The sequence below is a fragment of the Meriones unguiculatus genome, chromosome 20 (genome assembly GCF_030254825.1).
Source record: "Meriones unguiculatus strain TT.TT164.6M chromosome 20, Bangor_MerUng_6.1, whole genome shotgun sequence".
NCBI classification, from domain to species: domain Eukaryota; kingdom Metazoa; phylum Chordata; class Mammalia; order Rodentia; family Muridae; genus Meriones; species Meriones unguiculatus.
The window spans coordinates 50,257,178-50,284,354 of record NC_083367.1 but is presented as its reverse complement, the minus strand read 5'-3'; the positions used below and the strand labels follow the sequence as shown (position 1 = coordinate 50,284,354).

Below are 27,177 nucleotides of genomic sequence, written 5' to 3'. Positions count from 1 at the left end.
AGAATGTTGTTACTTAAAAACAGTACAGCAAAGTCTTTGGTAAAATTCCCTGTAAGTGAGTATATAGCCTGTGTGTCTTTCTGCTTCTGGGATAACTCACTCAGGATGATCTTTTCCAGTTCCCACCATTTGCCTGCAAATTTCATGATTTCCTTGTTTTTAATTGCTGAGTAATATTCCATTGCGTGAATGTACCACAATTTCTGTATCCATTTCTCAATTGAGAAGCATCTGGGTTGTTTCCAGCTTCGGGCTATTACAAATAAAGCTGCTATGAACATGGTTGAACAAATGTCCTTGAGCATCTATTGGATATATGCCTAGGAGTGGTATATAGCTGGATCTTGTGGTAGTAGCCCATGGCAGTTCAGTGTCCAAGTGGGTTCCAAAGTAATGGGAACAGGGACTGTCTCTGACATGAACTGATTGGCCTGCTCTTTGATCACTTCCTCCTGAGGAGGGAGCAGCCTTACCTTCCGCAGAGGAAGACAATGCAGCCACTCCTGATGAGACTTGATAGACTAGGATCAGAAGGAAGTGGGGGAAGACCTCCCCTATCAGTTGACTGGGGGAGGGGCATGGGTAAAGAAGAAGGAAGGGTGGGACTGGGAAGGGAGGAGGGGGGAGCTACCAGTGGGATACAAAGTGAATAAACTGTAACTAATAAAAATATAAAGAAAAAAAGAAAAAAGAAAAAAAATCCTATAAGACAGAAAAATAGTAATAATTCTGTAAACATGCTTCCAAACTAAATATGAAAATATAAAAGCTAGTACATGTGTGGTCAAAAGACTTGTAATTGTCATTGATGTAACTGCATATGCTAAGGAATGAACGAGTAAAATCAATGCTTTATGACTAAGGCCCAGAAGCTGCAGTGTGTTCCCCTGCCTAAGAAATGAAGACATAAACCAAGCGCTCTCATCGAGCCTGTGCTGACAACTACGCTATTCTTTATTGCCATAAGCAGGCAGAGAGCTTCAGCACTGCACAGTCATTGGTAAACTAAATATCCATCATGATTTTGGACTAAAAGATAATCGTTGCTCATGTCAATGCATGTTTAAAGTGTAAAGTAGGAGTATAAAATTAGCTTCTCTCCCCCATTGTCAGACATGCCGTGAGACTGCATTCCCCTGATGCCTGCACACAGCACCAATGTGAGTACCTTGGTTTAAACTATCGTTTGAGTAAGCAGCAGTAAGCACAACAGAGCGACAGTCAGTATGCCACATGCCACACGTCAGAGGGCTCTGGACCCAGGAGAAACTAGGATGGTGTCAGAATAACTGTTAGCATTTCTGTGGAGGTTCTTAATTGTTCCTTCTGTAATGCAACAAAGGGAAATTTTAAGCCAATATGTTTTATAGAACTCTAAAAGCAACAGGTCGATGGCCTTTCTTTGCAGATACCTGCCCTCTGATAGCATGTCCACCACACAGTGGATCTTCATACAGTGCAAGTCCTTCATACAGTAGGACTGTGCCCTAGCCAGTGGTTATAGCTGACGACCTGCGAAGAAGGCTGCGTGAGGTGAACACAAAATTTTTTTTAATGTCATGTTTTCATTCAAAAGAGGTGGACTTAAGATGGTTGTTAAATGTGCAAACTGCTCAGAAAGAATTAGCCTACTGGTTGTTTCTCTGGCAGGAGATATTTTAATTCAAAAAAGTATAATGCCTAAGATTATTCTCCAGAATTTGTATAGCTAATAACATAGTTCTTGGTTAATAATTTTTCTACATCCAGAGGTATCTGGGTAACATAAAAGGAACATTGGCATTGAAGATGAGCAGTAAGGATTCTGGCCATTCCTCCTATTTTTTATAGGGCCTCTGGCACATCAGTTGGCCTCTATCAGCTTCAAAATTTTCACCTGGACTTAAAACCATTTCCTGGAGTCATTATTAATATTAAAAATTTTGTATTACAATTAAATTTATATAATTATAATCATTAATTATGTTAATATTAATAGTATTAAACAAATTAACATTTAAATGAAGAATATATATCATTTACTATTAGTCTATTATTTGGTTATTAGTATATTATTTGGTTATTATTATATTAAATTTATATAATTATAATCATTAATTATGTTAATATTAATAGTATTAAACAAATTAACATTTAAATGAAGAATATATATCATTTACTATTAGTCTAGTATTTGGTCTCCTGAAAAGTCCAGCTAGGTGAAAGGGATGTTTTCTTTTATTTTTTCTTATGCCGTGTGTCTACCCAAAAATAAAAGTAAGAAGCAATTCAAATTGGGCCTTCCATAGCTTCTCCAAAGCCCCAAGTGGGCACGTGCATACACACACACACACACACACACACACACACACACACACACACACAGTAACACTAAGATTAAGTCACTAAAAGGTTGTAAAATGTCTAACTCATTTGCCCTTCTGTATGAGGACTGAGCACCTTCCCTAGGGTCTTCCTTGTTATTTAGGTCTGATCACCTGCCCCTGGAGATGGGGGGCGGTGCAGCCTTGCCAGGCCACAGAGGAAGACAATGTAGCCAATCTTGATGAGACCTGATAGGCTAGGGTCAGATAGAAGGGGAGGAGGACCTCCTCTATTAGGGGAGGGGCATGGGAGGAGAAGAGGAAGGAAGGGTAATATTGGGAGGAAGGAGGGGGCCACAGGAGGGATACAAAGGGAATAAACTGTAATAAATAAAAAATAAATTATTTAGAAAAAAACAAAACAACAACAACAAAAGGCTGTAAAATGCACTGTTGGGTAAGTAGTAAGTGGGTTAGCCTTGGGTTTCTCATGAGTTCCCCAAATGGTCATTGGTGTTTACTATATTAACATGTGTGATCTCTCAGAACAGAAGAAGGAATGCTTTCGGCTAAATGTTAGTAAATTCACTGAGATCCACAAAGGAGGAAGAAGACTATGGACAGATACCAGGAAGAGTAAAAATAGGTCTCAAAAGTCTCATCTGCCTGAAATAAGAGTTAAAAAAGAAGGTTGATGGAAAATAAAAATGCAAATAGGAAGACCGTATAAAAGTTAAGGAACAAATTTTTGGAGTATTTGCCAAACACATTATTAATTTTGAAAGTTCACCATCTTCACCTTAGAACAATACTCTTCACTCACCAGAAGGACATGGGGCTTTGAAGCTAGAATTAGGCACAGCTGTAGATCTTTCAAACACAGACCAATGAACACAGTAAATTGGTTATCCAGTAGAGCCAGGTATGGAAGAAAGCAGCCAAAGAATGCCACTGCTACACCTGGAGACAGAGTAGGGGTAGCAGAGCCAGACTCCATGAGTAAAAGCCACCCAGAATGATCTAGAAGCGAACAGTGCAGTTTGTGCGCTGGAAGCCCCTGGTGCAGGAAATGGCGTCACAGCTGCAGCAGCTACAGGAAACACAGCTTAAAGTCCAGTGTTCCCTGCCCATACGCAACCCTCAAGACTTCCTCTACTAGCTTTCATTGACCAAAGCCAGATAAAAACCAAATGTGAGACAGAGACTCAGAGACAAGCCAGGTCTTCTTACTGTATAACAATCTGTAATTGGAAACTGAATGGTATATTTAAGCAACGAATCAGTACGGCATCATTGTGAAAATTTCTGTCCACAGAGCTCTCTCTTCTCACTCTTATCTCTTAAGCTACTGAGGCCAACAATTACATTTAGGTCAATGTGTATCAAAAGGAGTTAGGCATTTCATACCCTACATCTTTAACATTCTGTTAATATCTGCAGTCATTTTTCTAATGTCTTGATTCCTTTGTTTTATCTCAGGGAATTCTCAACTTAAAGCAGTTGACAAAAGAATTCTTTGTTTTCCTCTTGTGAGGGTCAGGTGCAGTCTCTCTGAACACATTTTATGAATTTGAAGAGGTAGAAATGCTGTGTGTACTTTCTTTAACATTATTCAGAGTAAGTACAAAGGGTTTATTCATAGTGCCTCTAATGCCATTTAAAACAGAAATTATAAATAAGGTAAAGTTACTTAATAATTAGGCCTCCAGGAACATCTCAACATGTAAAAAACTCAAATAACATTTATATAAAATACAAACAAAAATCAAAGATAAAAATCAAGTTCCCCTTTGTTCACAATGGACCTCTCCCAGTCATTTTGAGGCACCAAGGATCTGAAACTTGGTTTGTAGTCTGACTTCCTTCTCAACTGTCTCTTCCTCCCATTTCTGCTTCTTCAAATGCACCAGTGTAGAGGAAGGAGACTATAAGCAACTGACTATTGACAAGACCGTGAGTATCTCCGGGTACTGCAGTAGAAATGGGAGAAGACCCACTGCTCATCTCTGCTTTCCCATGAGCAGTGAGGCCACCAACCCTCCTTAATCACATGAGCTTCATGAGAACCAGTAAACCCAGAAGAGTGGCAGCGATCCCACCCCTAGATTCCCTCAGATCTGACCGCCATCCTTGCCTTGATGAATTCATGAAAAGGCACTGCAAGATCCAGTGTGTGAAATGCTACTTGAACAGCCCTGGGGAGACCAGTGAGGCAGGCTTAAGCAGTTTCTCTGCTTCCCCCAGATTCCGTCTGATTGTTTATGGTCTCTGTCTTGGAATATATCCACCCATTTTGTCCATACTAGCCAGCTCCAGTTACTGGTAATCTTATCATGTGTTCTTTTTAATACATATTTAAATGTATAGTATATTAAAATTATGCTTAAATAATATATAGTTAAAAGAACACATGGTAAGAATGTCAGTATATTGTGATACACATGAGCAGGAGGAAGAGAAAGAGAGTAACCATTGCTTACCTCTATCTCTTCTAATTAACCTCTAGTTGTTCCTTTCTGCTAAATATTGCTCATTCTGTCACAGCCTTTCTTTATACTCATTCAGATGTTAACTTTTTAATCGAACTTTCATATTTGATTTAAAAATTATTCAGTGTGTGTGGGCATGTTCGTGTGTGTGTGTGTGTGTGTGTGTGTGTGTGTGTGTGTGTGTGTGTGTTTCTGGGTGTGTCTGGGTGTCTGGGTGAGTTTGTCTGTGTGTTTGTCTCTCTGTGTATGTGTGTGTGTGAGAGAGAGAGAGAGTGCTTATGAGTGTTAGTGAAGGTGGGTGGATGAATGTCATGGATCATAACATGGAGGTCAGAAGACAAATTTGAGTGTCATTCCTCATCATCCATCTTCTCTGAGACAAGATCTTCTTCTTCAGCACTGTGTCAGCCAGGTTGTCTAGGAAGTGAATGTCCCAGGATTCTGCCGTCTTTGCCTCTCTTTTCACTGTAGAAGCACCAGTGTTATGGATGAACACTACTCTGTCCAGCTTATGTGTGAGTTTTTGGTGTCTATACTCAGGTCCTTTCATTTGTGTGGCAAGTGCTTTTACCCTCTAAGCCAGCTCTCCAACCCTGCCTTCCTTTAGCTCCAGAAATAAACTAAGGTCCCTGAACTACCAAGGGGCTTTGCAATTCTCCAGCTACCTTCTTTTCTGCCTTAACCACCAGCAGCTCATACCCCTTCTCTTTCCCACTGAACTCCTACTGTTCACAGTATCCTTCGTGCTACTGTAATAGGCACTGTTTCTTGCCTGTTGCTTCCTCTGTGAGCTTCTTAGAAAAAGAGAATTATGTGAAGTTTTTGCAAACATCCACATGCACACTTCCAAAGCAAGCATGGAGCCATCTCTCCATAGTCATTGACAGAAAGAACTCGAAGCATGGGTGTTCCCTTAAGTCTAACTACATTTCATGTAGTGTGCTTTGGTAAATTTGTGTGTGTGTGTGTGTGTGTGTGTGTGTGTGTGTGTGTGTGTGTGTGTGTGTGTATGAACCTGAATGTATGCCCATGGACACATGTATGTGAAGACTGGATTTCAATGTCAAATGTCTTCTTCAGTTGATCCCCAATTTACTTTTTGAGACAAAGTCTCATCTCTCATTAGCTCAGCCACTGGGCTAGATGAACTGGCAGTGAGTTCTGATGATGAGCCTGTCTGTGCCCACCAGCGCTAAGATACAGGTTGGTAACACCACGCCTGGCTTTATGGGAGTGCTAAGCTCGGATCCTTACATTTACACAGAAAGAACTATACTGACTGAGTCCTGTCCCTATCCACCAAAAATTAGTTTTGATTTGTAAACGAACATGCTGTGAATATAAGCCTTTAGCATTCACATAAGTTTATTTGATGCCGTGGGCTCGTATATTACACGAGAACTATTACGCAGCACTAAATACAAGGGAGATTTCAGGGTTCTGCAATTAAAAGAAGAAAAAAATAAACTTGATTAAATATAGAAATATTTCAGGTACTATTAAAGAAATATTCCAATCATAGTATCTACAGATAAAAGTCAATCCATTCAGCCTGGCACTGTGGTGCATGGCTGTAATCCCAGCACTCAGGAAGGTAGAGGCAAGTGGAGCTCTGTGAGTCCAAAGCCAGCCTCATCTACAAAAAGAGTCCAGGGCAGCCAAGGCTACACAGAGAAACCCTGACTCAAAACAAACAAACAAATATGTCAATTCATTTTGAGTCTTTGATTGGATTCCACTCAGCCTGTACATTTAAAAAAATCACAATATATGCTAAAATGCTAAAGTGAGCATTCGTATTTCACCCTTTGCTCTATTGGAACAGAAGTTCTGAAAAGCTGTCCACACACAATCTAGAAGCATGTTGGATATTTTACTTCTGCCATCTCTCAGTTTCTTGAAGTAACACCCATTCTACACTTTCTGCGTTTGTATGGTTGACAGAACACATCACAATGGAATGTTGCTTTTCAGGCCTAGTCAGACAAGGGACCCGGCATGGGGTTTTCCAGGTTTCTGAGAAGCATGGATTTCTGCTACTTCTGAGTATACCATGATGCTCACTTCAGTTGGAAAGACAGTGGTCAGGAGGAAGAAACCCTGAACATTTCAGCTTTGTTAAAGATGACAGCAGAGGCAACCAGCTCTCAGGGACATCAGAGGCATTAATGCCAACCATCTGCTCTCTGTGTCTAAATGTGGGCTATCTCTGACAGCATCAAGGACGTTGCCAAAAACCTCAAGGATTATTGGAGAGTTGCTCATCAAAAGGGTAGCCTCTGACTGTGCCTTAATTCTCCTAGAGATTCTAGAAACATCCTTGGTACCCATTGAGAAAATTGTTGCCTGATTCCACGGGAGTAGGCTTCCTGAAACAACACCACCTTTGTGGTAAACTGTCCTCTCAACTTTTCATCTCTTGACTTCATCTGTTTCACAAAATGCAGAATCTCTATGCGGTCATTCCTAGTTACCTTTGTGTTTGTTGCAATATTTTAATAAAAATAAACTTTCTCTTGATGTTCAGTCTTCCCTGTGTCTTCTGCAGTTTCCTTTTTAACTATTTTTTTTTAAAAAGTAAACCAACCCCCTTCAGAAACCAAATCAGCCTGGTTGCCACCTCCCTTCTTCACCAAAACTGTCCTGTGTAAGGTTATACTATGTTGTTGAATTAAATGGATGTGCTGATAATTCAACTGCTCATGCATAGATGCAGTCATACTTCCATTCCACAAAAAGATACACCATCTGGGCTTCCTGACCACATTACCCCATTATGTTCTCTTTTGTCCTTCCTTCCTTCCTTCTTTCCTTCCTTCCTTCCCTCCTTCCTTCCTTCCTTCCCTCCTTCCTTCCTTCCTTCCTTCCTCCCTTCTTCCCTCCTTCCCTTCCTTCTTTTTTTTTCTTTTTTTGTCTTTCTTTTTCATTTTCTTTCTTTTTTTTTTTTTGAGACAGATTTTACTATGTTTCCCTGACTGGCCAGAATTCACTAGATAGACCAAACTGGCCTCAGACTCACAGAGATCCAACTGCCTCTGTCCTACGAAGCACTGGGATTAAAGGAGTGAACCATTGTGCCTGCCTCCCTTTGTTTTCTTTTAACTGTCTTGTTTTCTATTTTCTTAGCATCATGCTTCTCCTTTGGTGTCTTCACTTCTCTTTCCCCCCATAAGTAGTCAAATCTATTTTATTGTCATTAAATTCCATGAATTCAATTGCCTTGGCAATGTAAGATTGTTAGATCTAAAATGGTTCTCTTACCTTTGTGTTATACTGATTCTTAACTGTTGTCTAGCAAAACACACTAAAACCACATTTGCTTAAAAATACCCAACACCCTAGTGTTGAACATGGAACAAAACCAAAGCTTCCTGTTTGTTATGACCCCAGCGTCTACCTTCCTCTTAAGTCTCTTATGCTACTCTACACCAGCACTTTGCAGCTACAGTGACCTCCTTCCAGCTTTTGTCTTCTAGCTAAAAATGATACCTGAGTGATCTGAATGGCATTCCCTTGTAAGTGGGAGCCTTTACACATAACAAAAATAATAGTATTAGTAGTAGTAATTGGAAACAAATCAATAGAAAGATGTTTTTACATGAATCCTTCCAAATCACACATTGTGCCTGTGCACTCACAAGTGATTTGCACCGCCACTTAGAACCAATCGTCATTTCTACTGAAGCATAAACGCACTAAAATTGCATGTTGTATTCACTTCAGTTATGCTATCGGAATTTACTTCTGAACTACTTATATGCCATATCTTGAGACTAACTTTGCAAAAAAAAAAAATTCTGTTTACTAGCACAATTACTCTTTTGTTAAAAGAATAAGGACTCTTGCTTCAAAAGTAACACATGGACGATCAAAGTCACGAAATGACCTTATCCCTTATCTACCCAGCCCTTGTCTACTCTGCCCTTGGGAGGAAACTTCTCTCTCACAGTTCTCTCCTCCCAAAGGAACCTGCTTTGTGGCTCAGTCCCTACCACTGTGCAGCCACAGGACCATGATGGCAACAGCTCACCATGGAGGATGGTACACAGTGGTTGTTAAGTCATATGGTCTGTGCCACCAAATTATAGTAAACACTAGGAGTCACCCAGCAGCAGAGACACAATTTTAGAGATGTCATTCCAACCAGAGCCACGGAAAGCTGCTGGATTCCGGGATGCTGCCGTGAAATTGGTTGTCCTCTAAATAGTCTCGTCTAAAAATGTAATTGCTTTGCTCTGGGTTCTGAAAGGCATGGGAGGAGAGTGTGATTTCCATCTCCCACTGCTGCCGCAGCCTCCAACGACAAGTACAGGGCCGGTAAAACAATAAAGTTGTCTTCTTTTATCTCAATGCCAGATAGATTTTCTCTCCTTGGCTTCCAGACAAAATTCACTTATTGTAATTGTCTTTGGATCTGGCAGTGACCACTCTCTAAAGCCTTACAAATGTTCTTCTAGTGAAACCCCACTGATGTGGCACTTACATCAAGCTGGGCAGAAGACTCACCCCTATCCACCGCGATGCTGCTGTGCTCGCAGAAGCAGGCACACGCACAATGCGCACGCACTGTGAGAAATAGCTCGAGTGGAAACGGGCATATTGTGAACACCGGTGAGGGTCCCTATCAGTTTCCTCCACAAAAACCTATGTGGACACTTTAATCTAAAAGAAGAGTTGTGAACTAAGTGTTCTTTAAAGAGGACTGTTGGGTACTAACCCTCCTGAGTACAGCTATAATCTGGAATTTAATTATCCCAACATGTATTAGATATGTACAATACCACAAACTTAAATATTTATAAAGGAGCCTCTCAATAGCTAAAGTGCCATCTGTAATAGTTTTACATAGTGTTTTCAATAACTTTAATTCATTTATTGTGTTTAAATTTATCCATGTTTTCTTCTTTCAGATTCTGTTTTTTCAAAGCCCTATTGAAGAAATGGAAATTAGTAATATCCCCACGTGAATTCAAAAGGTATATGGTTTTCAATGTGAAAATGATATCATGTTAATTAATTTGGGGTGGTGAACAATACAGGACATCCTTGAATTCATTTACACTCATTTGGACTTAAGACCATTGACAGCGATTGAATAAAACATTCCTCTGTCAAACTGTGGTGCTTCTGATTAAATTAAGCTCCTGAAACCTACGCTGTAAGTACTTTTCTCGAGTTTTATGGAACACACTTTAGGAAGGGAAAGTTTTAGAATACAACAGTTCACAAACTTATGTCCTGCACATTTTATGTAATTCTCACCTGGTACTGTCTAGCTCCTAGATTAGGGAATATAATTTCCAGGAGGTTGAATGACTTGTCCATGGTCTCACATAATTAGTAAGTTGAGGTCTCTGGACTCATCTGAGCTGACATGGACAATTTCTACTATTTTTCCCAAAGTGGCACATTCACAAGCTATTCATTCCCCCAGAACACGAGCATCTGTATTTTGGGGATGTGAGCCTCATGTTCCTCAGATAAACATCACAAAGGCGGGACCCAAATATCTGCCACATGTAGCAAACATGCAGGTTGGAGAACATAATATCAGTGTGGACGTTACAGTGAGCTGAGGCAAACATAGCATACCCAACAGGGCCAGTGCTGTTTGAGAAGCCTTGGAGGCTCATGGAATGATATTTAGGTTTCTGTAGCAATGGGAAGTCAGGGAGATTGGCTAGGAAAGAAATGATTTCCAATAGGCAGCCCGGTCCAGGATGATTTGTGGTTGCCAGGAGGGAATTACCATCTCAGGAGGCAGATAATGAGTTGTGTGATGACGACGAAAACATAATTTTCAGTGAACACCAACACCAATGTCACTACCAATGGTAGAGAGGTACGTGCACAAATGTCAGAGGCACGCTGCTGCTGACTTTCCATCCCAGAACTGAGCTGGTGTCTCAGAGAAGGCAATGGAGGAAATTCCAAAATAGTAAACCATAGACACACTTTTTGTGGAGGGAGTTGCCATCTTGCATATACATACAAGATAAAATATGCAGTTGCTATAGGTTAATAAACAGGCAGTAAGTACCTATCAGTACATTTCCTGGGTTGTATAACCTCCACACAAGGAGAAAAGTAATAATTTATTTTATTGCAAGTGAGAAAACACTTTCTTTTTTGATTTTTAAGTTGAATGCTTTCTGTGTCAAATACACATGCTTAATTTTCTTTTATTTCCTAAAGAAGCAATGTCTATTTAACAGTTTTTGCAAATCATGTACTCCCAACATTTGCTTGACCTCAATCATCATAATATTGTTTAACAGAACCCTTAGATTTCTAGACAACTTTCTTCTCTAACATCACATTTTAGCAATATCTCCAGTACCACATTTTTAGCAATATCTCCTTTCAGACTTCAAAAGGCATAAGGAACTCTTTCTTGTTCTGCAAGCTTTCCATGAAGATCAATGTTCCAGTGTCGAGTTATGAGAGTAAGAAGGGATATTTGCCACCTTAATACAGCAACATGCCTCTCCCAGCCAAACAAAATAATATGTTTAAAAAACCTATAAGTGGAGATGGAGGTTTGGGGAAATATAACTCATCCACAGATAATATAATACAAAATCTGACAGTGAAACATAAGTCACGGCTCTTTATTTTTTCCTGCCAAAGTGTAAAGTTTATGGATATTTTTATTGAGAAAACAAAAATTGGAATCAACCCGTGATTGCCATCTTGTGGAGGGATTCAGTACTATGGGGCCAGAACATTTGTCCCCTGGGTGTTCAAGAAAAAAAAAAAAAAAAAAAAAGCTTCCTGCCTCCTTCCATCAGGGATGTTGCATAGTAAGTCAAATTCCCAAATTATACCCAACACTTTCCTAGTTTAAAGAAGCCCCATTTTTATTTCACTTACACTATAAACCTAGGAACAGTTATTACTAAGTTTCCAAAGCTCTCAACATGTATTGTAATGTGTGGGAGTTTTTGTTTTGTTTTGTTCTGTTTTGTTTTCCTCCATCCCATGGAGTGCTTTTTAAAATATTTGGCTCATAACTGCTTTTTTTTGTGAATATGCTAAGAATTCTGCAGGGATAGAGTTGGGCTGAGGGTGCTACTACAGTTTAGTCTTTCATAAAAACGCCCGAGTCATAGAGGAATCACTGAGTTCTATACCTGCCCCCACAGTGTGTGTGTGTGTGTGTCTGTGTGTGTGTGTGTGTGTGTGTGTTAATCATGAAAGAAGTTCACCAAATACATATAATTACTGGGCATTATGAGTCTGAAGTTCATGAAGTACTGAAAGGAGTTTTTTTCTTCCTTGGGGGCATTGTCCACATTCCATCACTGAACCACTTCTGTATCCTGGCAGCTTCACTATCTAGACTACTCAAGCACAACCATCCATCACTCTCCCCACCAAATATCCAAGTCAAACTCACAATCCTGTGACTTTGATTCTTATGGGAGCCACTCCAGCGTGCCTTGGTTCTCCCTGAGCCACTCTGAAACCTGTTTGTGACACAGATGTCAGCATGTGTGTCACAAGGCCTAACTACTACCTCCATTGGCTCAAGCCCTCCCTTGTTCCTGATCTTCAAAATGAAGGCTAAAGTCTTTGCTACAAGGAGAGAGGGCTTCCAGAGCCGCTCTCATTGCTCCCATCTCATCTCCTGTACTCTGCCCGAAGCTCATTTTGCCTTAGCCATGCAAGCTTTTCACAGTCAAACCTGCTTTCACCTCAGTACTGTGCTTATTGTTTACCCTACCTGAAATGCTCTCACCCACACATCTCCATGGTTACATTCCTGGTGGCTCCCAGCTCTTTTCTGGGATAACCTTCTCACTGAGACATTCTCAGTGAATCCTAACTAAAACACCACCCCTTCTCTCACTTAATGTCTTTTCTTCTGGCTACGGTTTTATTTCTTGGCACTCACAACCTACGAGCAAACACCTTGCCACTTAATCTCATTTATTGTCTATTCACCTGCCATTGTTGTGTGACACACTGGCAGCCTACAAAAATGCACAGCTATCCTCTTGGCTTTCTGGAGGAATGAGGTGGTCTCGGTTGGTTTCCCCTTGAGGCTAATACCCAGCTGTTGGCTGTCTTTTTTCAGGAGACTTTATAAAATGTCTTCTATTGAATGGTGGGGCATCTTTTGGGTCTATCCCCAGGAGTGGTATAGCTGAATCTTGAGGTAGTGCTATTCCCAATTTCCTGAGAAAGCGCCAGACTGATTTCCAAAGTGGTGGTACAAGTTTGCACTCCCACCAGCAATAGAAGAGGGTTCCCCTTTCTCCACATCCTCTCCAGCACATATTATAACATGAGTTTTTGATCTTAGCCAATCTCAACTATGTTCATAGCAGCTTTATTCGTAATATCCAGAACCTGGAAACAATCTAGATGTCCCTCAGTGGAGGAAAGGATATATAAATTGAGGTAATCTACACAATGAAATACTACTCAGCTATTAAAAACAAGGAAATCATGAATTTTGCAGGCAAAAGGATGGAATTACAAAAGATCATCCTGAGTGAAGTAACCCAGAAACAGAAAGATAGACATGGCATACACTCATTTATAAGCAGATATTAACCATACAATATAGGTACACACTCACTTCTAAGCGGATATTAACCATATAATATAGGATATACATCTACAGACCTAAAGAAGCTAAACACTAAGGACAGAATACTTAAATTTCATTCAGAATGGTAACCAGGATAGACAACGGAAGTGGTGGAATAGAGGAAACAGGATGGGAGCTTACTAGAGAAGGTCCTTCAAAAGGATCCACCCAACATAGAATCGAAGCAGATGCTGAGACTCAGGGTCAAACTTTGAGCAGAGCACAGAGAGTCTTATGGAAAAAGAGAGGGGTGAGAATAGAGGGACATGGAGGGGACAGGGGTCCCACAAGGAGACCAACAAAGCTAAAGTATATGAGCCCAGGGGGTTCTGCAGAGACTGATGCACCAACTGAGGATCATGCATGGAGAGGTCCTAGACCCCCTGATCAGATGTGGCTGATTGGAAGCTCAGTCTCCATGTGGATCTCCAAGTGAGGGGAACAGGTACTATCATGAACTCAGTTGACTGCTCTGTGATCACTAGCCCCTGGTGATAAGGATTTGCCAGGCCACGAAGGAAGAGGATCCAGGCAGTCCTGATGAGACTTAAAAAGCTATGGGCAGATGGCAATGGTGTAGTACTCCCCCTTTCAGTGGACTAGGGAAAGGCATAGGGCGGAATGGAGAGGAAGGGGAGGACATCTAAAAAATCATTCTCAGTAGTGTCTACCCTAAAGTGTGATTGAATAACCAAACCATGGGAACCTTAGATGACCCTGTTAACTTTTTAGCACTGTGACAAAATACACAAAGAAAACAATTGAGGAGGTGAAAATATTTCTATGGCTCTTGATTTCAGAACTCTCAGTTGTTGGCTGGCTCCATTATTTGGGGTACAGGGAAGGCAGTTAGTTGCTCACCTCATGACATCCACGATGCAGAGAAAAGTGGCTGGAATCTAAATAACCCTTCTAGCCCCTGTCCCAGCAACCTCACTTATTTTAACATCTTTCTCCCAAAGATTCCACCTTCCAGTAAGCACTCAGGCTGGTGGCCTGATCTTTCATCCATGAGACTTTGAGGACAAATTATTACAGAGACTGTTATGGGAGCTTCTTATTCTTACTCTCACATTTTCAGAGGAGAATACCCACTCCTTAAGAGCATCACCTTCAGGTCTGAGCAGTGATTCATCTGCAACATCTAAAACTGGTACCTGGGGTAAAGAAGCCACAAATAGACATGGCCTGATGCATCTGATCCTTAATATGAGGGTGCAGCTGTGCAAATGGTGTGCGAATGGCTGGAGTGAACCATCAAGCACATTCCTACAGATCTTACAGGTTCTGAAAACGGCAGCTTTATCACTTAAGATGACCCTTGTTTATACCCCCCTCTTCACTATAATTGTTCGTTGGACCCCCATTGCTCTTTCCAGGTATTCAAGTTTGTGAGATAAATGACCTAGCTAGCCTAGGTTTCTTGCTGTGGCCAGGGTCCAAAAGATATTTAAATTCTTCTGATCTGTTTAGGCTTTTATGCAGGAGTATATTTAAATGTTTATGAACAGAAATTCATTTTCACAAAATAAACATTTTAGCAATTAATATGAAGCACAAGAAGGACACACTGGCCCTCATAACCCAATAGCTGACCAGATCAGAATTTGACTCTGTCATGAGACAATAATGTGACACCGAGAACTTGGCCACACTACCTTAAATATGATGCTGTGATCATCTTGGCTTAGTGTGGTATCAGAATACCCTCTTGCCCCGCAGTTTCACAGGGAAAATTACAATAAAGTGTGCTTGGGGTCAACTATATTTTCAACAAGGAGACTAAATCATTTTTCCAAATGATTTTGATACATAACTTCAAAATCTGTAATGCTTTATGTTTAAATGTATAAAGTTTCTATAGTACACTGACTACATGGAATATATTTTAAGTCATCCAAAAGGCTTCCCTTCCATAGTTATGCTTCATGAAAGATAAACATGAATAGATTATCTAATAAATATCTCTTTTTGAGCTTTTCTTTAAGTTCTTCTCTGCCGTTCAATATTCCACTGTTGAGAATTCTCTGTTTAGCTCTGTACACCATTTTTGAATTGGATTATTCAGTTTGCTGGTGTTTAATTTCTTGAGTTCTCTATAGTTTTTGGATACTAACCCTCTGTCAGATATACGGTTAGTGAATACCTTTTTCCACTCTGTAGGCTATTCTTTTGTTCTACAGACAGTGTCCTTTGCATTACAGAAGCTTTTCAGTCATGAGGTCCCATTTATTAATTCAAATAAAAACGACTCTTACACCTATCAGAATGGCTAAGATCAAAAACTCAACTGACAGAACATGCTGGCAATGTTGTGGAGAAAGGGGAAAATTCCATCATTGCTGATAGGAATGCAAACTTGTACATCAACTTTAGAAATCAATGTGGTACTCTCTCAGAAAATTAGGAACAGCTCTACCTCAAGACCCAGCTGTACCACTTCTGGAGATATACCCAAAACATGCTCCACTGTACAACAAGGATATTTGCTCAACTACATTCGTTGTGGTTTCATTCATAATAGCCAGAAACTGGAAACAACCCAGATGTCCCTCCACTGGAAAATGGATAAAAACACTGTGGTACATCTATGCAATGGAACACTATTCAGCTATTACAAACAAGAACATCATGGCATTTTCAGGCAAATGGCTGGTCCTGAAAAAGATCATTCCAAGTGCGACAACACAGATTCAGAAAGACAAGCATGCTATGTACTCTCTTATAAGTGGACATTAGTCATATAATACAAGACAACCATGCTGCAATCCACAGACCTAGGAAGCTAAGCAACAAGGAATGCCCTGGGGAGCACACTTAATTCTGAAGGGGAAATACAATAAACACCAAAAGCAGTTGAAGAGAGGGAACAGGACAGCAGCCTACCACAGACATCCTCTGAAAGAATCCACCCAGCAGGGGATTGAAGCAGATGCGGAGACTCACAGTCAAACTTTGGGCAGAGAGCAGGGAGTCTTGTGTTAGAGTGGAGGGATAAAAGGACCTGGAGGAGACAGGAGCATCACAAGAAGACCAACAGAACCAACAAATCTGGCCCGGGGAGCCTGTAGAGAGTGATGTACTATCCAAGGACCATGCATGGAGAGGATCTAGACTCCCTGCTCAGACGTAGCCCTTAGGCAGCTCAGTCTTCATGTCAGTTCCCTAGTAAGGGTAGCAGGGGTTATCTCTGAAATGGACTGTGTTACTTTCTCCTGGATCACTTCCCCCTGGCAGGGCAGCCTTGCTAGGCCACAGAGGAAGAGGATTCATCCAGTCCTGAGGACACTTGAGAAGCTGGTGTCAGTTGGTAGGGAAGGAGGGCTTCCCTTTTCTGAGGACTAGGAGAAGGGGGAGGGGAGAACACCAGTGGAGGATGGGATCAGAATGAGATGAGGGAGGAATCTACCATCTGAATGTAAAGTGAATAAATTTTTTAAAGAATAAATTTAAAAAAATAAAAATATATCTTTGTTTTTCTGGTCTTTCTACTTTGAAGGTTCTTAAATATGTTTTATTCACTTTCTTGTAAAGCAAAAACATTTTTTATAGTCTTATTATGTAGTCACCAACTACATCTACAAATTTAGGACAAAAGATGGCCTGTGCTAAGAGAATTGACTATCTGTTAAAATGATTGAAGAGTTAGAGGACTTTGCATGATATTAGAAATATGCCTCCCTACATTCCTTCTTTAAAAAACAAATAATAATAAAGGTTTTGTTTAGACACTGGATCTTTCTCACTTCTATTAAATTCTAATAGTTTTAAAATAGGCCACACGAAACAAAGAATTTGCTTTGTATTATGTTCTTTAAAATGTGTATATACTGAAATTTTAAAAATGATTTTCAAATTACACTGACAAGGCAAGTTATTTTAAAATGAATTCAGAATTAAACAATCATGTCCCTCTTACTTCAGTGATAGGGTTTCTTTCTCCTTAGTCCTATTTCCTGTCTATTACTGTCCACAATGTTTTTCGCAATGAAAGTCAAGACAAAGTTTACAGGAGAACATAGATGAACAAATACCCATTTACAGTTTTGATGCGTCTTTTAGTGCCTGTAGGCTCCAAACTCTGGGATTGGGAGAACAAGCCTTCAGGAGGAAAAAAAAAAAACAAAACAAAACAAAACAAAGCCAAAAAACAGAAAACAAACAAACAAACAAAAAATACAGCTCATCGCAGTAAAAATCTAATCCCATAATAAAGAATCCTCAATAGGTTAAATCCACACCCCAAACACACCACATTAAATTTAGTACCAGGTCTAACCGTTTCTGAAGGTGACCTGCAGCTGATTTAGAGCACAAAGGAACTGACGGAGAATAATTCAGAAGGTTTTCATCTGTGCCTCAATACATCTTCCTCAAAAGCAGCTGCTCAAAGAATAATAACATCACAGCAGAAGCAAAACATTGTCAGTCTGGTGAGCCGTGGGTGGTGAATCTGGACAAGACGAATTGCTGACCAACAGACCAGTCAGCAATGCCTAAGTCAAGGGTAGCCCAACACGAGTTTTTCCTTCTTTCCTTTTCTCCTGACCACACATTTTCTTTAAAGCTGTGGCCATACAAATACATAACAAAACCTACCCTTTTAACCTTTGTGAATTCATAACTACATGAGGCTACATGTATTCATATTGCTCTATTACTACAATTACGATCTACATAGAAAGTTATTTTTTAAAGAGTTATTTATTTCATATGTATGCATGTGTGAGTGCACATACGTGTACTTGTTCCCACAGGGGCCAGAGCACAATGTCAGAGCCTCTGGAGTTGGCGTTACAGGTATCAAAGGCTGTACGCTGTAGGTGTTGGGAATTAAACCCCATTCTTTTTTTTTTTTTATCAGTTACATTTTATTAACTCTGTATCCCAGCCATGTCCCGATCCCTCATTCCCTCCCAGTCCCTCCCTCCCTCCCTCATCTCCACCGTGCCCCTTTCCAAGTCCACTGATGGGGGGGGGGACCTCCTCCCCATTCATCTGATCCTGTTTTATCAGGTATCTTCAGGACTGGCTGCAAAGCCCTCCTCTGTGGCCTAGCAGGACTGCTCCTCCCCTTGGGGGTGGGGAGACCAAAGAGCCAGTCATTGAGTTCCTGAAACCCCATTCTTACGCAAGGACAGCAAGCACCTTAACTGCAGAGCCACTGCTCCAGAACCGCAGAACTTCTATCATCTGGCGTAAACCATCAAACGCTTGCTTCCCATTCCAGTCTCTATCTGTAATTACCTTTATAAAGAAATAAAGTTATTGGAATTCATCATGTAACTCAATGATAGAGCTCTTCTGCAGCCTGTGCTGCTAAGGTTCCAGGTTTGAGCCCCAGTGCTAGAGTGGTGGTTGAGAAACACAACAGTTAAAACTGATTAATAATTTCCTGAGCAAGTAAAGTGACTCGTGAGACAAGGCCCATGATGCACAAGACCAGCAACCTTAATCCAATTGCTGAAAGCCATATGAAGAAGGAAAAACAATTGACTCCACCATGTTATCCTCTGACCACTTCATATGCTTCCTTTGCAACATAGCTCATGCACCCATCCATGTAATACTACATGCTGTGAACACACACACATGTGCTTTTGTGCATGTGCTCAAAAACGTATCAAGAAGAGGTGATTTTAAGGGTTTTAAGATGATATCTGTAAGAAGCTGTGACATTGGTAGCATCTGTCTCCCCTGAGGGTTCTATTTCTGTCCAGCCTAGCAAACCTGGCTGAGACACAGTGTTCTCAGGGGCATTTAGCAATGCCTGGAAACATTTTTGGCTGTTACAACTGAAGAATGCTGGCGGGGTAGTGTAGGTAGAGGCTATGAATGTTGTTAAACACCCGACACCCTACTCACATATATTAAAAAAGAAAAAAATCCCACACTTCAGCAGCACTGAAACTGAGAAACTCCCATCTGTCACAGACATACTTTGCCCAGTGATTCAAACCAGAGACTCTTTCATTTCTAAGCCATTCATCTGGTTGCCTCACCATTAGAACAGAACGTAAATGTCCTCTAATTTCATTTTATAAAAATTCTCTCAGAGTGAATCAAATTAGACTTATTTGAGCCAATTGCCAAACAACACAGCCCTGAGCAGGGAGGCCTCTTGAGAGTCTTTTCCTTGTAGTGTGAGCCATGCCCAGACAGAGGAAGCAGCACAAAGCTAGAAAATTCTAAACAGCACATGGTGCAGAACTGAACCTCCGTGGTGTCTATTCTTTTAAACTGTCTTTGTGCTTTGCCTTTCTCAGCAAATTCTCTGAAACAGAAAAGCCGGTAAGCTGGAATGGGTGCTATAACCGTGCTTAGGTGCTCCTTGTAACCAGTTAAAGTGTTTAATCATCATCTGGGTTCAAGCAGGAACCATTTTTCTAAAGCATCAATTAGCTCAAGTAATGAGATATGCAAAGCACAGGAGAAATCGCAGATATTTATAAGACACACTTTTGAAATTGGCAAAAGATAATGAATCTTCATGTCTGCAGTGATAATGCTGGACTCCACGCTGCTCGGTATCTCCATCTTCTGCTAGATTGCGTGCAGATCCACTGAAATTAGATGTCACTGTAAATTATGGTGTCCACTGACTCACTAGCCAAGGCTATGAAGGGTAGACACATAAAAACAAGGGGCTATTGAATATTTTAGCTTCAGATCTTAAACTTCTTCAATGTCAAAATTGTTGCTGCTGTGTTGCTTGCACCACATAGACCCTTAATTGACACTAGCTCACTTGGGTAGATGTTTTCCGAGTGGTTTTTTTATTATTTTCTTTTTCCTTTCTAATTCTGAAGTTCTTCAAGAGGAAAATCAGCGACTAATAACTGGGGTGTATCAGAGCGAAGGATGACAGCACTAGAGTGGAAGTAGCAGGGTTCCGGGGACGAGCAAACTTCTTCCCCAGCCTCTCTCTCTAGAGAGTGTGAAGTAAGAAAATAAATCAAAGAACACTTTGAGATAGTATTTGCAAAGAAGTTAGCACTTTCTTGAACCTTCCTAAATTAGAAAGAAAGTCCCATTTGCAAACATTTCCATTCTTGTCTATTTCAATAAAAAGAGATATGAAAAAACATGACCCACAGGGCTCAGGGAGGAAGGAGATACATACTTCTGCCTGCTCATTTAAATACTTCACAAGCCACAGGGAAAAAGGAAGACATCCCATTCCACTGCCCATAACATATGTCAGTAAGTCATAAAAATAAATCATCCTGTGGATGGCTTGTGAGCATTGCTCAACCTCCTGAGAGGCATCAGTGCTTGTTCCGGAGCCAAAACAGCAAACAATCCAACTGTCTGTCTAGCATGTGCTCATCCTCTCCATGACAAGCAGTTTGCAGAAAACATACACGATAATTTGTTAGTTCTTGCCCTGCTTTTATAGCAAAGTTATAATATTCTCTCTAACTAATAATTGTATCCTACAGAACTTCTTTTAATTAAAGGAGAATATTCAAGTAATATTTTTGGATTGGCAAAGCTATAATTTCAGCAAGAAGAGATAAGCTGCCTGTGTGCTTTATATGGATCAAATTAATGTTGTCTGAGAGGAAGGTCCCCAGACACTTAATACTGAGCAGTAAGCCATTCTTTGAATAATAATAATAATAATAATAATAATAATAATAATAATAGCCTGAAAATATTTTTCACCTGCCCTCTTGTGCCTAAAATCTGCAGATCAATGTATCTTAAAGTATTTCCCAATCCTTTCTAGCTGATTATTTAGGGAAACATTTGTCAGAAACAAGTTATTTGGAGGAAACAGAAAACTTCAACTCATTTTCTAACTCCTTCTGATAACTCTTCCTCAGTTGAGAGGCACTTCCCACCCACATTAGGAGTCCCTCCAAGTGACCAGTGTTACTCTTGACACGTCCCACGGGGTCTCTCTGGTCTGACGCAGGGGCAGCTTAAGGAGCAGGAATGAAGAGGCAGAGTCATTTGGCCCTAGGACTTTCGTCACTGAGACTCATAAGCTACAACCTACATACCACCGTATGTCTGTCCAACCTTTCCCAATTACTTCATCAGCCTCCAGGGAAAGATCTCAGATGTTTAAAAGTGAACCTTTCAGACCACTCCCTGACATATGACTTTTCTTCCTCTTTTGATGCTACTCTTTCCGACGATATCTGTTTTTATGGTCCACGTGACCTAGATTGGCACCTAACGTCCCTGACACAGGACACATGCTAGAGTATGAGAGATCCACAGGTTGCTATGTCAACAATTGACCTGAATGTCTGATGTCCTATTTTCACCTAAGGACTATCGCAGCCACTATTGCACCATATCACCTCTGAGGACAAAGAGGGGCTCTGAATCCAGGAATCTGGACACAGTAGTGTCTTAGGAACTGCTGAGAGCACCAAGCACGTCTCTTACAAAGGGTGATGCCACCTCTGCACAGCGATAATGGGCCTGGAGGCTGGCTGCCTCTGCGGACTTCCGGGGGCCGCATTGTTTCTGGGAACCAGAAATAAGCCATAAGTCTGTAGTTTTCCAGAGTGAGACAGGATGTGCAACACCATGGAAGGTTATACCCAAAGGTGAAAAGATGTCCTGTTCCCAACCTGTGAAACCGGTTCATATTGGTAATCTTATGTTCTGATATTTTATATGTACAGATAATAAGGAAAATCGTATAGATGACTCATATCTTGTTATCCCTCCTAACCAGACCTTAGTCATGAGAGTCAGCTTCCAGGTCAGAACAAATCTGCACCTATCTCCATGCGCACACAGTGTCTACAGCCCACAGGGTAATGCAGCCTGAACTTCTTTGTTTCCTGCTTCCCACCTTGGATTCAGTCCTTTATAATTTCAATAATAAAAAGCACACTTCAAGCATATCCTCATCAGTGTACTTCTGCAGAAACTGACTTTTTATGCAAACAGCAGGGGATAACAGGAAGAAAAAAAAAGAGAAAAGCTTTTGACGTCTTGGTGGAAGAAGGATAGTACACAAATAGCATCCTCACAATCGAACAATCTCTCTCTCTCTCTCTCTCTCTCTCTCTCTCTCTCCCCCTCTGTCTCAATCTCTCATACATATACGGAGAGAGAGAGAGAGATCCATCACTGTAACTACAGTTTGCCTTGCATTTAGTGCTCATATTTTTTTTCTAGTTATTAAAATAATTCTTTGACTCAAAAGATTGGGGGAAAAGAACAGCTGTGAGGTATCTCTCCTTCCATCCTCCCCATTTTCCCATACAAATTTAGCACCTTTCATTTCATTACCATGCTTGTAACACCTTTCACTTTATTAGCTTGTAAGACATAAGTGCCCTATAAAATGCTAGAAAACAGAATATGAAATGATTTAACTTAACATCTTCTTATGTTTTGAAGCCAAAGAACAATCACAAAAAAAAAAAAAAAAAAAAAATCAACGTGAAAATATTTCAGACACAAATTAAGTGACTGAAACTTGGGAAAGGAGTGAGGGCTGAGCACACGGTGGAGAAGAACAACTGAATCTAAAGAAGCTGTGTTTTGAGTCACGGGTGTAAACATAGTGTGAGATTATATTTGGGCCAGCTATCCACCCTCCCCCAACATCCATGCAAAACTAATGCCTTAACAGTTTGTACTCATCTCCACGGTCCTGTTCTGAAAATGCCTGCCTGCCATCAGTTTTGTCATTTAAACTAGCCATGCATTTCTCCACACAAGGTGGTTCTAATACAACGAAAGACTGAGCATTCAATGACCCGAGATCTGTGCCCTCTTCCTGAAATGTATAATACAGTTGCTTCAAGCTGATAATTGTCACCACAAGGAATTCATATTAAAGCCCTAATCTTGCATCAAAATTCTTTCAGTAAAAGCCTGCCATTTTTACAACCCGATGTATTCAACTGTCAAAACAGATATATTAGCCTCAGCTCTTCACGGCATGCGGGGCCACTCGCCTCTTCTGCGGTTTTGTCTCCTGCCTTAATGATTAGGAAGATTCCCATCATCTCCTTCCACTCTGCTTCAAACATCTTATGGCTGTCATTTTTCTAAGAGCTGAATACTAACAAGGAAATGTGCTTCCTGCTGAAGTTGAGTTTCCTTGGGGTTTTTTACCACGGAAGTTGGGCTCTCTCTTCTTTCTCTCCACCTTTTTGTTTTTAATCTTACCACCTCACTTATATTAAAATTTCCCACAGAGCTCGGTGATCACAGTGATAAAACTGATACCGGAGGTAAATAAGCAGACAAAGATACCCCAGGGTTATCTATGAAAAAGGACTCTGTGCTCCGTGACAATTTAATTACAATTGGAACCGTGACCTCTGTGTACTATGAAAATGTGAAATAAGTCTGCGGGGTCAAGTCCATTCCCAATTACACACCAAAAAAAAAAAAAAACCTAACATTTTTATAATGTAATTTGCTATCTATCATAAACCCTGCCAAAGGCTGAACTAAAAAAGAAACAGAGAAAAGATCAAAAACTTTAAAATCCCAGGGGAGAACAGGGGGGAGGAGGGAGGACTAAAACCTCAGTATTCTTTATGTTCTATTTCACCATCAGTAATAAGTGTATCGTTGCAGGGAAAGCAAGGACTACGATTTCAAGTAAACAGTAAGAGAAAAAAGGAAAGACAGATAAAGAAAGAAAAATTATGCTTTTAACCAGCTCTACCTGAAAAGAGTCAGTGTTGACTAAAACCAGAACAGAAAAAATACTTCCAGAGTCAACAGTGAAAAATACCCAAGTATTGCATCAATATTTAATGTCCAACAGAATCAATCAGACGTACATAATAGAGAAAAAATTAAAATTTGATGTGAAAGCCCTAATTCCTTTCTCATAAACACTTTATGAATTTTATTTGTTTACAGCTGCAGAATTTTAAATAATTTCTCATACATTCCCTCTTTTCCATAATTCTGTGAGACAAGGAGGGAAGTTAATTTACTCAAAGCATAAAACATACATTTGTTAATTATCTGCCACAAAATATGATACAAAAGTGGTTGAAAACAATATATAATGTCAACTCTTAATAAAAGGTATCTACATTGAAGCTTTAAGACAGCAATTATAACAAGATTTTCAATGATGGCCCCAGGACTGGAGGAATGACTCTGAGTCTTTCTTGAAGAGATTAATTCTCCTCGCATGGAAATCACTCTACTATCTAAATGTCACTCAATGGCATATATGCTTCACTGGCCCATAAAAATATCACTTCCCTAAGAATGAAAAACAGGATTAAGATCAAAGAATAAGGGACATACTTTTAGAAGTTAGAGTAAGTTATTTTTAAGATGTGTGAGTTGGATAAGCTGGAGCAAAAATATAAAGACAAGCAGGCCTCTGTTTTCCCACTCTGTTTTATGAAAGAATATGTTACATGGGTGCAACTGCAAGCCAAATCCATGCTTTGGCTATTTAGAACTTGACAGCAATTTGGGATTTCTTTGATGTAAGCTATTTTTCTTATCCATATCCACATTGAAAAATAATAAAATTAGGACTTGAGAAAATAATTGTAGACCTTCTAGGAAGTGAGAGAAAGGACAAGGGTTTCATGCCATGTAAAACATTCCTGGCTATGGGAATGTCACTCTTGGTATATGAAAGCATGTCTGTGCAAGGAAGAGAGTCTGGAACCAGACTTCAATGTCAGCTTCCCATTTCTCCGTTTCAATGGCAGTGCAGCATGCCCAAGCAAGCACTTTGTCTATGGTTGCTTTTCCTTTTCTTTGAAACCAGAATACTAACTTACCATACAAGATGTTTTTTGGGTTTTTTTTTTTTTTTTTTTTTTTTTTTTTATGATTGGGGATAACATGCCCAGTGGCCAAGATAACAAAGGCACCAAATCATTCCTCTTTTTTTTTTTTTTTTGCAATATTTCTTTTGTTTCACAAAATGAAAATACATACATACTTTTCAGCATTAGTAACTGTAAAATTAGGCAGATGAGCCCTTTCTAACTCATGCTGCTTTTATGGCCATTTCAAACACTAACATGCCATACTGACAAATCTGTTTAACTGAGAAAAATCTCAAGTAAACCACCAAGACATCATGATTAATCTCGAGACTCATCAGTAAATATTGTAATATGCTGAGCAATAAATTGAGCTCAATAAATCCAGATACTGAGTCCTCAAATTTTCCTTCACACATAGAAGGTGTTTAATAAACATTCATTCTTTGGTGAGCCAATAGCATGAACTAAAAATGATAGATCAAGCATCATTAGTTTGATCTTTTCATACAAAGGAATGCTCTCAATTTGTAGTAATTTATTTACTCAGCAATCAGCAAATATTTAGTGATATGTAAGAAACTGTGTCAGGTATGGAAAATATAAAAGAGAGATGGACAATCCTAGATTAAAAAAAATTAAAACAATTCAAGAAAACAAAATATACTACTCCCAGCACACATTAAACTCATTATGTTCAATGTAATAGAAGTCACACAACAAGAACATAGTAATTCAGCCCATGTCTGTGTATGTGCGTGTGTGCGTGCATGTGAGTGTATGTGAGAGAGGAGATAAGAAATTTTAAAGAACTAAACACCATTACGACAGAAAATAACACAAAAAAATAAACATTTGTCAAAGTATTTCTCATTTTATCTTTTTTTTCCCTTAAAACTGTCACCTATCCATAAAATAAACTGTCAAATTAATGAACAAGTAGTCGCTGCCATCAAAGAATCTCCAAGAGTCTTCAAACTCTTTGTAAATTGGCAGCATTCTGCTCAAGCTGTTTAGTTTCCACAGAAGTGAGTCTTTGAAGTTGACAAGGTATTCGTGGACCAAACAGAAGTCAGCTTTTATTTCTTTTCTTTTTTTTTTAACTTTTGCTTTTCTCCAGACCTAGTTAAGATTGATTTGGAAAAAACAAAACATGAATTTCCACATCACTGCTGGGCATTGCTAGGTGGGGTTCTTCGCACTGAGCAATGGCCAAACGCTCCCTGTGTAGCCTTTGAAAAAATGACAGCCCACATTTTATATTTCTGCCTCTCATTTGAACTGCTTATACCTTAACATAGGAAAGAGTTTCCCTGTTGAAAGAACACTAGCTAATTCTATGAAATCATGCTCCTTTCCCATGATCACGCCTTGGAAAACAATGCAAAGTTTAACATGTGAGCTCTGAAGTCTGAACAATCTCACTCCCAGTCTGAGAAACAGTTTAATATTGGCAATATAACTACACTTTGTTGTGTGCCTCCAAGGACTGGGCATGGAGCTCCATGTGTTCATCATCCTTTTGTCCTGTAGGAGGAAGTACAGCTTCCATCCAGATCTGCCTCACTGTGAAGCAGCTTTTTTTTAATTTTAATTTAATTTTATTTTTAATTACACTTTATTTACTTTGTATCCCCCCTCTAGTTCCCTCCCTCCTCCCTTCCCAATCCCTCTCTTCCTCCCCCTTCTCCACGCATGTCCCTACCCAAGTCCACTGGTAAGGGAGAGTTTCTTTTTCTTCCTTCTGATCCTAGTCTGTTAGATCTCATCAGGAGTGGCTGCAGTGTCTTCCTCTGTGGCCTGGTAAGGCTGCTCCCCCGTCAGGGGGAGGAGATCAAAGAACAGGCCAATCAGTTCATGTCAGTGGCAGTCCCTCTTCCCATTACTATGGAACCCACTTGGACACTGAACTGCCATGGGTTACATCTGTGCAGGGGTTCTAGGTTATCTCCATGCATGGTACTTGGTTGGAGTATGAGTCTCAGGAAAGACCCCGGTGTTCAAATTTTTTGGTTCTGTTGCTCTCCTTGTGGACCTCCTGTCCTCTCCAG

General features: G+C 40.1%; 1 long non-coding RNA gene across 2 annotated transcripts in view; it reads right to left on the bottom strand.

Moving 5' to 3' along the window:
- The window catches only part of LOC132649497 (uncharacterized), a 163,193-nt gene that overhangs the window by 83,738 nt on the left and 52,278 nt on the right, over window positions 1-27,177 (bottom strand). The gene's annotated exons all lie outside the window — the stretch shown is intronic.